Raw genomic sequence first — 14,104 nt, forward strand, 5'->3', positions numbered from 1 at the left:
ATGGGCAATAACTAATGTCTTCTCCCTTCTACAATTGTGCCATTTCAATGATGTTCTAGAAATAGAATGCAAAGTGTGCAGCCTTTTGGTTTTTCTTCACTCAGCATAATTCTCTGGAGATTCATACAGGTTGTTGCACGTATCCATACTTGCTTCTTTTAATTACAGAGTAATATCCTATTGATTTAATATACCAAGTTTGTTTAAACTTTCACCTGCTATAGAGCATCTGAGTTGTTTTCAGGTTTTGGAATTTTGCTAGTAAAGGTAATATCAACAAAAGAAAGCTTGTATATTACTTTCTCTTTTTTAAAAAATTCTGAACCTGAGTTTTCATTTCTGTGAAATACATGTTTAAGAAAGCAATTGCTGGGCAGAATGGTAGCTGCAGGTTTGGTTTTGTAACGAACTGCCAAACTGATGAGAATGGCTGTGCCATTTTACCAGCAATGTACGAAGGATCTGTTTTCTTTGCATTCTCACCACCATTTGGTATTTTCAATTTTTTTTATTTTAGCCATTTGATAAGTAGGTTGTGATGCCTTATTGTAGTTTTTATTAGCATTTCTCTGATGACTTGTGATATTAAACACCCTTTCCAGTGCTTATTTGGCATCTATGGGAGCTCTTCAGTAAATGCCTTTTCCCCCCATTATATAATCCGCTTGTTTGGGGTTTTTTATACTGTTGATTTTTCAGCATCCTCTGGTTCCTCTGGTTCGCAGGCCTGTGCTCAATCCACTGAGCTACACCAGCCAGGGCTAAAAACTTACTGAGGCACTGCTGGGTCTCGAACCCAGGATCTCCTGTTTACTGGACAGGTGCTTTAACCAACTAAGCCACAGCACCTAATTTTTCAGTATCGTTTATGTAGTCTAGATAAGAGTCCTTGGTCATATAAATGGTTTGTGCATGCTTTCTCACAGTCTACAGCTTGCTTTTCATCCTTTGAGAAACTTAATTTTGATAAAGTCAACTTGCATCATTTTCTTTTATAGGTTATGATTTTGGTGTCATGTTTAGGACCTCTCTCCTTAACCCTAGCTCCCAAAGGCTTTATAATACATTATTTTCTATAAGTTTTATATTTTACACTTAATTTCATGACCCATTTTGAGTAATTTTTTTTGTGGAAAGTATGAGATTCTAGTCCATTTATTTCTTCTGTCTGTGGATTTCCACTTGCTCCAGTATCATTTGTTGAAAAGGCTATCATTCCTCTGTTACATTGTTTTTATACCATTGTCAAAAACTTGTTGACATATCTATATGGGTTTATTTCCAGTAAAATTTGTGTTCTATTAATCTATGTGTCTATCCCCCCCACTAATAACCACACACTCATGGTTGTCTGGCCTGTGTTGGTGTGGATGCAGGTGGAGCCCAGATGTTTTTCTGGGTTAGAAAAAGTATTTTTAAATGTTTATTATACTGCTAGGCAGTTCCTTTCTGTGGTTTTTTGATGGGGCTTTTCCTGTTTGCTCCCATTGGCATTTGGATTACTGCCTTCTTTAGTTACAACTCTGTGAGTCAAAAAGAACATCACCCCTTTGCCCTTCCTTGGATCTTGAGGCCAGCTAGTAGACAGTATGACCTCCTGTCTACAACTTTTAGGTAGCATGCGTGTGTGTGTGTGTGTGTGTGTGTGTGTGTGTGTGTGTATTCCCAGCATCATTTTGTTGTATTTAGTGGGAGGAAGAGGGAATAATATGTCTACTCAATTTTCCTGGAAGTGCTTTATAGACTATATATTTTTTAAGTAAATGTATTGGGATGACATTGGTTAATAAAATTATATAGGTTTCAAGTATATAATTTTATGGTACAGCATCTGTATATTGCATTGTATGGTTTTTAAAAGTGCTGGCTCTAAAATAAGTAATTGTGGGTTCAAATTCTATTTCACTATGCCACGAAGCAAGCTCTTAACCAATATCTTTTACCCCAGTGATTTGGTTTCAGAAGCCCTCCCACATAGCTAGCTTTCGTATTCTGCAGCTACTTCTGGATACCACATGTACTGTGATTGCCATAGTCCTGTTGCTGTCGCTGCTACCTGGATTTTAAATGTCCTCTCATTGATAATTATAATGAAAATTATAAACTGTATTATAGAATGTGGTTTTGGACTATTTGTTCTTAGTACCTTTGTTTAAGTTGGCATTCTAGTTCCGTAAGTTCAGCATACAGCGGGTGCTGTAGGATCCAAATTTTACCGGATATTCCACCTGAGCAAATAATAGTTCCTGTCAGTCAGAGGACAACATCTATGTGTAGCAACATGTGTCAGTCTATTTGTGTCTTTCTCAAGAAACCTGTCTTTTGTCTTTCACTGCCTGGCTTATTTTGCTCAGCATAATGCTTACCATATGATATCATCTTTAACAGGAAGCTGAAGGGTGAGAGAATCATAGGGGAAAAGGGGAAGGACTCACATGAACAAGTATAAAGGACACTTGGACAATAATTAAGGTGGGGGGCGGAGATGGGAGGGAGGTGGGGAGCACTGGGGGAGGGGCAGGGCTGGGAATACAAGAAAGAAAACTGTACTTGAACAAGAGTTAAATAAAAAAAAGAAACCTGTCTTTTTTCACTAAAAAAAATAGTTTATTTTGAAAGTATCTTCAGGCAAGAACTAAGTTATTCAACTTTTGAATACTGACATTTTATGAATTCCTTCAATGTTTTGCTTTAATGAATTCTTAGGGTTGTCAGTTTTTAAAACTTAATGATTGAAGAAATTGGGTAAAACCTGGAGGTTGTAAAATCATGAGCATAATATCACTTTCCCCCCAGCATTTTATACGTGTCTTGCCTATACTCGGGGTCTTCCCAAACCTTAACTACTTTACTCTCCAAAAACTCATTCTCAGTTAAAAAAAAGATGCTGTAGTTCAAGGCTCGAAGCCAGTGGTATTCAGTAATGCTACTTTTGTTTCTTTCCGCAGCTTAGACAAATTTGTTCAGCAGGCAATTATTGATTTGGCTTTCAGACCAGTAGGAGGCATCGTTATGTTGCACTGAATGAGACCTCAGCCATATGCAGGAAGTACTGTACCCTAGCATTGCCAACAGGAAGCTGCAGTAATGGGCTTAAATTTTCTCTCTAGAGCTCAATACAACAAGCTTAATAGGTGACACAAGTATTCTAAATGCAGAAGCCCAGAGGGTTTTGTTCAGTGAACTTTGGTAAACACATCGAGACTCCACAGATTGTAACACCACACCAGCCGTAGGTTTAGCATTGTGATTTTGTGTTAGTGTTCTCTAGTTGCTATTGTACTAAAAGAATTCATTTAAGAACTGTCACATAAATGCTTGAAACTGTTTTAAAACCAGCATGGCGATGCTGATTAAACAAAGAAATAATGATGTTTTAAACAATGTGTTTTTTTGAAGTAATTGGTACACATTAGCCACATATTTAAAAAATCTCTTCATACTTTTATATCACCACCATTGAAATTGGAAGGAACTTAAAACTATAATCTAAAATATAAATCATGGAGAAAACACTAATTTTAAATAATATTAAAGCTCTAATAGAGATACCCTTAAAACACAATGTTACATTAACTAATTTTTGTGAGGATGAGATTAAAGTATTATTTAACAACAACATATAAATGTTAAATTATACATATAACTGTTTCACTCCTTATTTAATTTATGGTCATTGATAAATAACTTAAGTAATTGTAAGCCATATTTTAAAAGATATGTATTATTTAATGTGATTAAACATTACTGTAACAAATTATATTTATAACATCTTCAATATAGAATATTTAGGCTGTACAGACATGTGAATCTGCAAAAGACAAGTTACAGATTGATTGCATTTTAGAATATTTTAAGCACTAAAATACTCTGTCATCTTACAAATTGACCACATGGGCAAAAATGTACTTTCCCATTAACTGTAACATTTAGATTAAATGAGAATGTTTTGCTTTATTTACCTTTTACCTTTGAAACAAATGAACTTGATACTATTGGCTGTTAGATAATTTTTAATCAAGAAAAAATAAAAATGTATATGACTACTCCCTACCTAATACACAAGTGTATAATCAAATGTTTTAACTTTTTCAAGTAACAGAGCTCGGAAGACATGGAATTACCCATGTCACTCCACCCCCAAAATGAGCCTTAACACATAACTGAAAAATGCTTCTATAGCCACCAAAATAAATTATGAATGGTCTAGTAAGTTGATTTGTAAATAGAATTCTTTTCAGTAGTTTAATTAATTAGCCAAGTAAGAAAACATACTGTCAAAACACACTACTCATATTAAATCCAATTTTTATAATTTACTAGCTTTGTGAGTCAATTTGAAGAAATTATTTAGTTTTCCTGGGACCTTGTTGTGCTGTTGTTATTGTTGTTTGCATATATAAAATGTGGATGATAATATTTAGCTATCTCAGTGAGTTTCTTGGGTAATAAAATAATAGAGTTGATATAAATTGAGCTTAATATAAGATATTTTACCTGGTAATAACTCATTAATTAATATTTTATTAACATTTTATGTAATTGCCATGTGATCTATACTGATATTTAGAGAATCTTACCTACAACCCAGGCTAAAGGCTATCCAGTGATATTTTTTGTGTTATAGAGATTTTTCAGATACCTCTTCTCTCCACATGCAGATCTCATTGCCACACCCCCACCGGAGCAGGACATTTCTTACAGTTCATGAACTTGCACTGACACAGCATTATCACCCAGTCCACAGTTAGCGTTAGGCTTCACTCTTGGTGTTGTACGTTGTGTGGGTTTGGACAAATGTATAATTATATGTATCCATTATTATTAAAAATAATGCACCATGTTATGGGTAAAAAATAAATAGCAAATAGAAATAGAATTCTGAATATACTCATATTATATTTAAAAAAGGCAAGAGAAAGAATGGAATGCAAGTTAAGGGAGTGGAATAGAAAATACATAATAAAATGTGAGACCTGAATCCAATATGACTCCTGAGGTTGAATGTGAATGGGATAACTGTGTGATTCCACATTCAATGGGGATCACAGAGCCCCACCCCTCTCACCTTCCAGTCTCTCTCTGCAAGAAAGTGATGCTTTCATGGCATCTAATAGCATTTATATTTTTATGTTTTAAATTTTCATATGATTAGCATCTTACAATATGTACTTTTTTGTGTGCATTTTATTTCACTTGAAATTTTGCTTGTTACATGTATCCATATTGTTGCTGGAATTTACCATTTGTTTTTACTATGAACAACCAAATACATTGATCCTTTCTTGTATTAGTAGACATTTATGAAGTTTACAGTTTGAACTAAGATGAACAGTGGTAATATGAACATTAATAATATATATGCACATATATTTTAAATATATAAAAACATTATAGTAGAAGATATGTACCAAGGAGTGACATGGTTGCATCAAAGGTTATGAATATGTTTACCTCCGTATTATTTTGCAGATTTCTAAAGTGGCTTTGTCAATTTAACTTTCTGTCTGTAGAGAAAGGTGCTTTGTGTTTTTGTCAAAACTTAAAGTTCCCGGATCATGTTAGCCATTCCATTTTGCGTGTCACGGCACCGCACTGCAGCTTTACTTGGTGTCTTCCTGATTGCTATGGAGATGAGACGTATGTATTTATTCATGTTGCTGGTTGGTTCGTCCAACACCATTTATTACTAAGATAATAATTTTTATTGCATTACAGTGTCCTTTTTGTCAGAAATGAAGTGACAATATATGTAGTCCAATTGTGAATTTTCTACATACTTTTATTGATTTAATGCATGTTCATATACATACAAAAACACACTGCAGAATTTTATTTGGATTTCTCAAAATTTATAGATCATTTCAGGGAAGGAAATAATAGCCCTATATTAGTGAATTTTTTTAATCCATGATCATAGCCTCTGCCTCTTTGATTTTGTTTTTTCAAAAAATTCCTTATTTATATTTTACCTTTTATGTATAGATATAAAGCCATCTTTGTTAGATTTATTCCTAAATATGAGATAATTTAATGCTATTATAAGTAATATTCTCCTTATTTTTTTCTTTGAAATCATGATAAGCATTATTATTTGGTCTTATTTTCAGGAGGAATTTCTTCACTACTTAACCAGCCAGTTTATCTTATCTATAGATGTTCATAAATAATTGTATTATACTAATGATGTATTATTATTTTTCCTAGTCTTTTGATTAAAAATTTTGTCAAGTGTATTTTTGGATTCTATCAAGATGCCTAATTAAGTTTTCTCTTTTTACCAATGTGTTGAGTCACAAAGACTAATTGTCTCATACTAAACCACTTGTATGATACAATGCACTTGAGCATGATTTGTTACCATTTTTATGTCAGTAGAATCAATTTTTACACTTCATACAGAATAATCCATCTGTATTCATGAGAAATATTGTTCTGTAATTTATTAGTTTATAATCTTTGTCATGTACTTGTATGGTTTTGTTGGATTTCTCTCCCTAAAAATCAATATTATAGTACAAAAAAACCTGATTAATAACAGGCAAAAACCTGGAACACTTGATAAAAAATGTTGCATATAAATAGACAATAAGAATCTGAAGATGTGTTGAACATAGTTTTTACCATAGAACTGCAAATTAAACTGCAGTAAAATAGCATGTCATACTCACTGTATTTAGATTGCTAAGTGCCCAGACAGAAAAGTGGTTAAAAATCCAGTTTCGATTTACCCCTCCATCTAGGGCTTTAAAATCTTACTGGGTATCCTCAAGCCCAACCTGTAGTGGGGAATGTTAACCCCAAATACTTTGAGGCCTTCGAGCATGCTACCCTTGTTTTTCAGAAGTTTGGAATTAACTCTAATTTGCAGTTCAGCTCAATTTTCCCGATTCGTTAAACAACTTGCTGAGCAAGCTGACTCTGAACCTATGCCTCTAACCAAGTGACTAGTCTGCATTCATTCCTTCCAGGTCAGCTCTAGATTTTCAGCATGGCTCTGAGAACTTCTTGCCTCTTTGGAGTTTTTCTCCTCCCCCAAACTGTCATTTCTGAAACTCTCTGGTGATGCTTTCACAAATATGCTTGTTATTGAATGGGAGCTTTGATCTGCCAGGCAATGTCTGATTCCACCAAGTGCTATCTAGAGTCATCATTCTTTCACAGTATATATTCACTATAAAAAGTCATTGCAGTGTGCTAAACTAAAAATTTAAATGCCTACTCCTTACCTGACCCTGTCTCAAGCACCTGAGGTGCAGTAACAATCCTAAGTTCTGATCTTTATAAATCTCTTCTATTATGAAAGACGTAGATGTAACCAAGTCAATCACAAAACATGTTTCATAAAAATAAAACTAAATATTTTGACCTTGACCATATTTTCCTACACTCAGTAGGAGTATATATTATATTTTGTTAACCAAATTGTGCCTCATCTATCACAGACATATCCTTTTCCCAAAGAAAATTTCAGATATAGGAATTTTAATGTCTAAATGATTTTTGTAGAAGCAATGATATTTCTTTAGGAATTGTCTCCTGATAATATTAATGACTGCGAAAATTAACCCAGGCAAGAACATTTAAACAGTTTGTACGTATCTCCAGTATATACTGTCGTAACATCTTCTGTATGAAGAATTACTCTTTCTTTTTAATAATATTACAGGAAATAGGTGGCATAACCCACTTATTAGCAGTTGGCACAACAGGTAAGAAGTGAAGAAAATTTAAGGCTTTTGAACCTTACAGAACAACACACATACCGGCACATAGGGAATTAACCATAAAACTCTCATTAGTTTTAATGAATCTATGTTCCAATCTGAAATTTTCATATTGAATCAGCACAAAGTTATGTAGCACAGGTATTTAATTTTCAATGGATCTAACATCTGATCTGAATAGAGTAAAAGATCATAGAATAAAAAACTATCATTTGTAAAGATAGAAGGGTCTAGAAAATAATATCATTACATTCAATTGGAAGAATTTAATCAAACTTATATCTATTTAACCAAATTTTAGCCTTATCTCATTTAATAAATTTATGTATAGATGTGTTTCATATGCTCAGCAGTCATAAATTAAATATATAAAATTTATGTCAGTATTTTTATTGTTATTCAGTTTTCAGTTCTATGAATTTATTCAAATATACTCAACAGAATGAATCTCATTTTTGAAACCTAAGCCCTAATTAATTTTTCATTATTTTGTTTGTGGTAGAATATCCCCAGTATACTAGTTGATGTTTCAATGAGTGAATGAATTTTGATTTCTGTCTTGTTGAAGTGAGATGGCAACTCCCTTATCTCGTGATGTAATCCAGTGCAGCTCGAAGCACGGCCTTGAACCTATCCACTGTGACTTTTGCTAGTTACATTTATCTAAATGTTTTGCTATTTTTGTATACAAATTTGCATTTCAAGATTCCCAGTGGATACCTGAAAGTGTTGATAGTATTGAACTCTATACACACTATTTTCTGTACATACATGCCTATTATGAAGTCTAATTTATAAAAAAGTGGTAACCATAATGTATAAAACAGTACGAGATTAATGATAATAATTAATAATAGACTAGAGTGGTTATGATCATATGCTGTAATAAATGCTATGTGAAGCAGTGTCTCTTTCTCTCTTCCCCCAAATATGTAACATTTACATTTCCAGTCAGTGGTTGACCACAGGTAACAGAAATTGTAGAAAGCAAGACACAGATACTGGGGGAGGATTGTAAATTGAGTTTCTTTCTAAGTTTCATTTTTGGATTATTCATTGCTTTTGTATAGAAATACAACTGATTTTTACATGTTCGTCTACACAGCAGCTTCCCTATAACTTTACTGAAGTTGTTTATCAGATGTAGTAGTTATCTTGTGGATTCTTCAAGGTTCGTATATGTAGAATCATGTGATTTGGGAGTAGAGATAGAATTGCTTCTCTTCCAAACTGAATGCCTTTTATCTATCTCTGATCTTATTGCTCTACCTAGAACTTCCTGTTGACTAGCAGTGATAGAAGGACATCCTCATCTTGGTTTTGATCTCAGAGGGAAAGTTGTCAAACTTTCATCATTGAGTATGATATTCACTGTGGTTTTTTTCATATTTGCCTTTCACCGTGTTAAGGAAGCTTTCTTCTGTTTTCTTTCTTCCTTTTTTAAAGCTTCTTGAGCATTTAATATTCTAAATTGCTTTGTGATGAAGCCGTGGTGGACAGGGTTCTCTAATTTATTGAATCCCTCTTTTTTTTTAAATTAAATTGTGGTTGACATACAACCTATTAGTTCATGTATACAACAAAGTGACTAGACAGCTGTATACCTTATAAAGTGCTTGCCACAATAAGTGTAGTAACCGCCTATCACCATACAAGTTATTAAAATATTTTCTGCATACTCTCTGCTGTACATTATGTGCTCATGATTTATTTTTTAACTAGACAATTGTACCTCTTAACCTCCTTCACCTTTTTTTGCCCTTTCCCCACTCTCATGCCTGGGAACCAGCCGTTTGTTCTTTGTGTCTATGAGTCTTGTTTTTGTTTTGTTTGGGTTGTTTTTTACATTCCAAATACAAGTGAAATTATATGGTATTGTTTTACTCCTTTGTAATTTCACTGAGCATCATTCCCTCTAGGTCATCCATGTTGTTCCAAATACCAAGATTTTATTCTTTTGTATGCCTAAATATGGGGTTAGAGTCCTGAGAGTTGCCTGGTCAAAATATTTTTGTCATCTCTTCAACATGCAAGCTCTTTTGTGTATGTTTTGTTTTAAAGATTTTTTTATTACGCATTGCCACTCATTAACTTTGAACTCACCATCAACAGCAGTATGACTTATCCCCAATAAAGCTGATCTGATGCACTTATGTTGTCTTAAGGCACATCACAGGGTTTTTGTCCACTTGTCTACTGATGGGCATGAGGGTTGCTTCCATATCTTGACTATTGTAAATAATACTGCAGTGAAATGGAGGTACAGATAATCTTCTGAATTCATGTTTTGGATTTCTTTGAATAGATACCCACAAGTGGAATCACTGGGTCATAAGGCAATTCAATTTTTGATGTTTTGAGGAAACTCCATACTGTTTTTTATAGTAATTGCACCAATCTGCATTCTCACCAACAGTGTACAATATTCCTTTTACTCCGCATCTTCCCCAACACTTGTATGAAGATATAAGGTTAAGCATAGGGAATATTGTTAACAATATTATAATAACTATCTGTAGTGCCAGGTGGGCTCTTGAATTATCAGACAGAACACTTTGTAACCTGTATGAATGTCTATCTGCTGCGCTGTACAGCTGAAAATAATACAGAATAGTGTTGAATCTAATCTGTGATTGAAGAATAGAAAAAGATTGCTATTACATAGCAAATGTTTTGTAGATGTTTGTTGAATTGAACTGACCGTGAAATTGATGAGTTCTCCTTTCACCCTGATCATAGAACAGCTTCCAGAAACATGCTGCTGATGATAGGTAGTGATTTTCTTCATATTCTTAATGCCAAATTGTCACAGATGAAAGGATGGCTAAAATGAGTTTTCATGTAGCTATTCAAAAGGCAGTTTTAAAATGTCTGTTAGGGTATATAATTTTAATGCTATACCAAGTATAATGAATTGGGAACATACCAGGTAAAATTATTCTCCAATTGTGCCTTAGCTATAGATACAAAACTTTAAAAATTTATTTTTCTAAATCTCATATGAATTATTTTACTTCTTTCTTTCTGACATTGATCTCCATGTCTACATTACACTTTTAAATGATGATACAGAGGGGAATTCTTATGCATGAAGTGAGATGTAACACACAATGTATGAGAGTTTGCAAGGCTTTTTTATTAGGCACTGAGACTTAATGTCCACTTTAAAAGCAGAAAAAACACTCCCTTGGCATCAAGAAGAGAAGTAATTGCTCTAGCCATGCATGGTTAGAGATTTCATTACACTGGAATAGTAAGAGAAGAAGGGAAAAGCAGTGGCCTCTATATGAGAGGTCTTTAGTTTGTCAGAGGATCTTCGTGAGGTGAAGATGAGCTTTCAAGCAAGTGGTACAAAGCGAAAGGTAGAAAAGAACAGATGGGAGGTGACAAAAGATTCCGACAACAGAAATAAAAGAGAAAAGAATGCAGATAAGTGACTGAAAACAAATTCAAATTTCACTTACAGTGAATTCTAGAAAAATATGGGAAGTGTTCATTTAGATCTAAAGTACAAAGTGCTTTTCATTTCCTCCTTTCAAAATCCTGCCACATGTTTTATGACTTATGATATCTATACAGGCATAGTTATACATGTTTCACTTTACCATATCTTCTTAGATAAATCTGAAAATTGCAAGCCATGAGATATTATAACTGTTTCAGAGTCAAACATTATATACTATTGTCAGAGGTGAATATCTAGTGCAAGTATCACTTATATGGAAAAAGTTACACAGTATACATGCTGGAGTAGTAATTTAATTTTTATGTATAATGGACTATCATATATATGTATATAAGTATATATATCATATATACATTGTATACTGCTCTCATATGTTTGGTAAGGCAGATGATGGTAATCATATATAGATAAAATATATACTTTTTATTTTAATTAATGTAACACAAGTAGGCTGCATGTGAAATTTTGTTCAAAATTATTTTCTAGAATTTGATGGACTCAGTATCATTTACAAAGAAGCAAATGAACTGATATCTTTGTACACCTCAATTAGCACACATTTTTTCCATAACAGTAGTATTTGAATTAGGTGGCATTATTTGTAAATACCCAGCTTGAAAACTGTCCCACAGAAATGATTCATAAAAGTGTACTGCATATAAGTCATAAATTAATATAATATAGGTAATGTGTTTAACCAGGCATTGAGACTATTAAACATTTATATGTTAGTGTTACATACTTCATATAATTAATATTTAGGGATGAAGATTGCAACAAATTTTAGTATACTTAATATGTTAGTCACAATTTGAAAATGGAAAAAACTAAGACAGGTTAAGTATTTAATGTAAGTAAGGCAATGGCTATCCAACTAGATATTATTATTGTCCATGAAAAAGTTTAGCTTTTGTATTTATCAAATTCCATCTCCTATGAAAATGGACATTTTATGTTAAGTATAAAAGTATATTCAGATAATGCAAGAGGATACTGATGCCAGAGAAATTAGGCTTCTTTCATCTCTGATCTGCAATTCAGTGAAACAATGGAAGGGAATAAGAAATAGTTATTGGAGGAATGCACATAGTAATTTGATTGCACATTTACAGTTTTATTTTATGTAAGACTATGAAATAATGTCATAATCATGTGATCTACCAGTAAAACAATACTTTATAGTTGAAATACCCACTTGAACATAAAACTAGCAGCCTCAAATTTGAATATGTGGCAGTGTGGTTGTATTGATCAGAATCTCCAACACTGTATTTCAAGTATCTCATTAAAATAGATGACAAAGGACTGTGTATGGTTACAGTGATGGGGAGCATTGGATCCTCTGGTACTACCTACCTGAAGTACAAGTACTACCACCAGTACTTGTACTACCTAATGTACCATCCTTGACAAACTTAATTGCAAAGGAAAAGTTCACACCAAGAAAACACATATAATGAAAAGAAAAAGAACCTACATTCAGCAGCTATTTTAAGTTCTACATTTTGTCCAGATTCTACGTGCACATATAGGAAATGTTATCCTGCTGAAGAGTTTATCTGAGGAAACTTTCCATAGAAATGATGCATTTAACTGACAGGGTAAATGGTATTACTATTTTTCTTCAGGGAAATGTAGCTCAGAACAGGGCACTCATAGGACAACTAGAATCAGTTTACTACTTCAGATACCAAACATCTCTGATTTTATATTAAAACTCTATACAAACTGTTATGTTAAGCCTTGTGGGGTTGTTTTTTAGTGTTGTAGCCTTTGCAGATTTATTTAATACTTGTAGTGTGTGGTATGTCTAAAGGTTTTATAGAAATAATCTCATTTAATCCAATCCAATAATAAACCTATGAGGCAGAAATTTACCTCATACCTTATTCTACTATGAAATCGGTTGCATTTTTATGCACCAATAAAGTGCTATCAGGAAGAGAAACTAAAAAAACTATCTTATTTACAATTGCATCAAAAAATAAAATAACTGGGAATAAATTTAGCCAAGATTGTAAAAGAGCTATACTTGGAAAATTATAAGACATTGAATGAGGAGATTAAAGAAGATACAAATAAATGGAAGTACGTACCATGTTCATGGATAGGAAGAATTGACATCATTAAAATGTCCATACTACCTAACCAATCTATAGATTCAAGCAATTTTTATCAATATTTCAATGGCTTATTTCACAGAAGTAGCTAAATATTCCAAAAATTTTTGTGGAACCACAGAAGACTCAGAGAGCCATAGCAATCTTGAGAAAGAAAAACAGAGTTGGGGGAATCCCACTACCTGATATCAAACTATTCTACGAGGTCACAATTAATCAAAAGATCATGATGCTTATATAAAAACAGACTTAATAGAGCAGTGAAACTGAATAGAGAGCCTAGAAACAAATCCATGCCTTTATAGTTAATGAATATTTGACAAAGGAGGTAAAATCATACAATGGTCTATTTGATACATAAAGCTGGAGCTATTGGACAGGTACATACAAAAATTAAAATTATACCAACTTCTTACATCATACACAAGAATAAACTCAGGATGGATTAAATACTTAACTGCTAGACAATAAAAATCCCAGAAAAATACATGCACTAAAAATTCAGACATTTCTTACATCAATATTTTTTCTAATGTATCTCCTTGGGCAAGGGAAACCAAAACAATAAACAAATAGGACTCCATCAGACTAAAAAAGGTTTTCCACAGCAAAGGATACTATCAACTAAATGAGAAGACAGCCCTCTGAATGGAAAACATATTTGTGATATATCTGATAAGGGGTTAAATCCCAAAATTTATAAAGGTCCTATAAAACTCAACACCAAAGAAACAAATAATCCAATTGAAAATAGGCAAAGGGCCTGAATAGCTTCTTCTACTAAGAGAACA

At 33.1% G+C, this 14,104-nt stretch overlaps 1 non-coding gene across 1 annotated transcript; it reads right to left on the bottom strand.

The window, feature by feature from the left end:
- Positions 1-775: 775 nt before the first annotated feature.
- On the bottom strand, positions 776-849 carry TRNAT-AGU (transfer RNA threonine (anticodon AGU)). The gene has a single exon. It is a non-coding gene; the product is annotated as a tRNA-Thr (tRNA).
- Between the last annotated feature and the right edge of the window lie 13,255 nt (positions 850-14,104).

The sequence above is a fragment of the Sturnira hondurensis genome, unplaced genomic scaffold, assembly GCF_014824575.4.
Source record: "Sturnira hondurensis isolate 20B ecotype Veracruz unplaced genomic scaffold, ASM1482457v3 Scaffold0014302, whole genome shotgun sequence".
NCBI lineage: Eukaryota > Metazoa > Chordata > Mammalia > Chiroptera > Phyllostomidae > Sturnira > Sturnira hondurensis.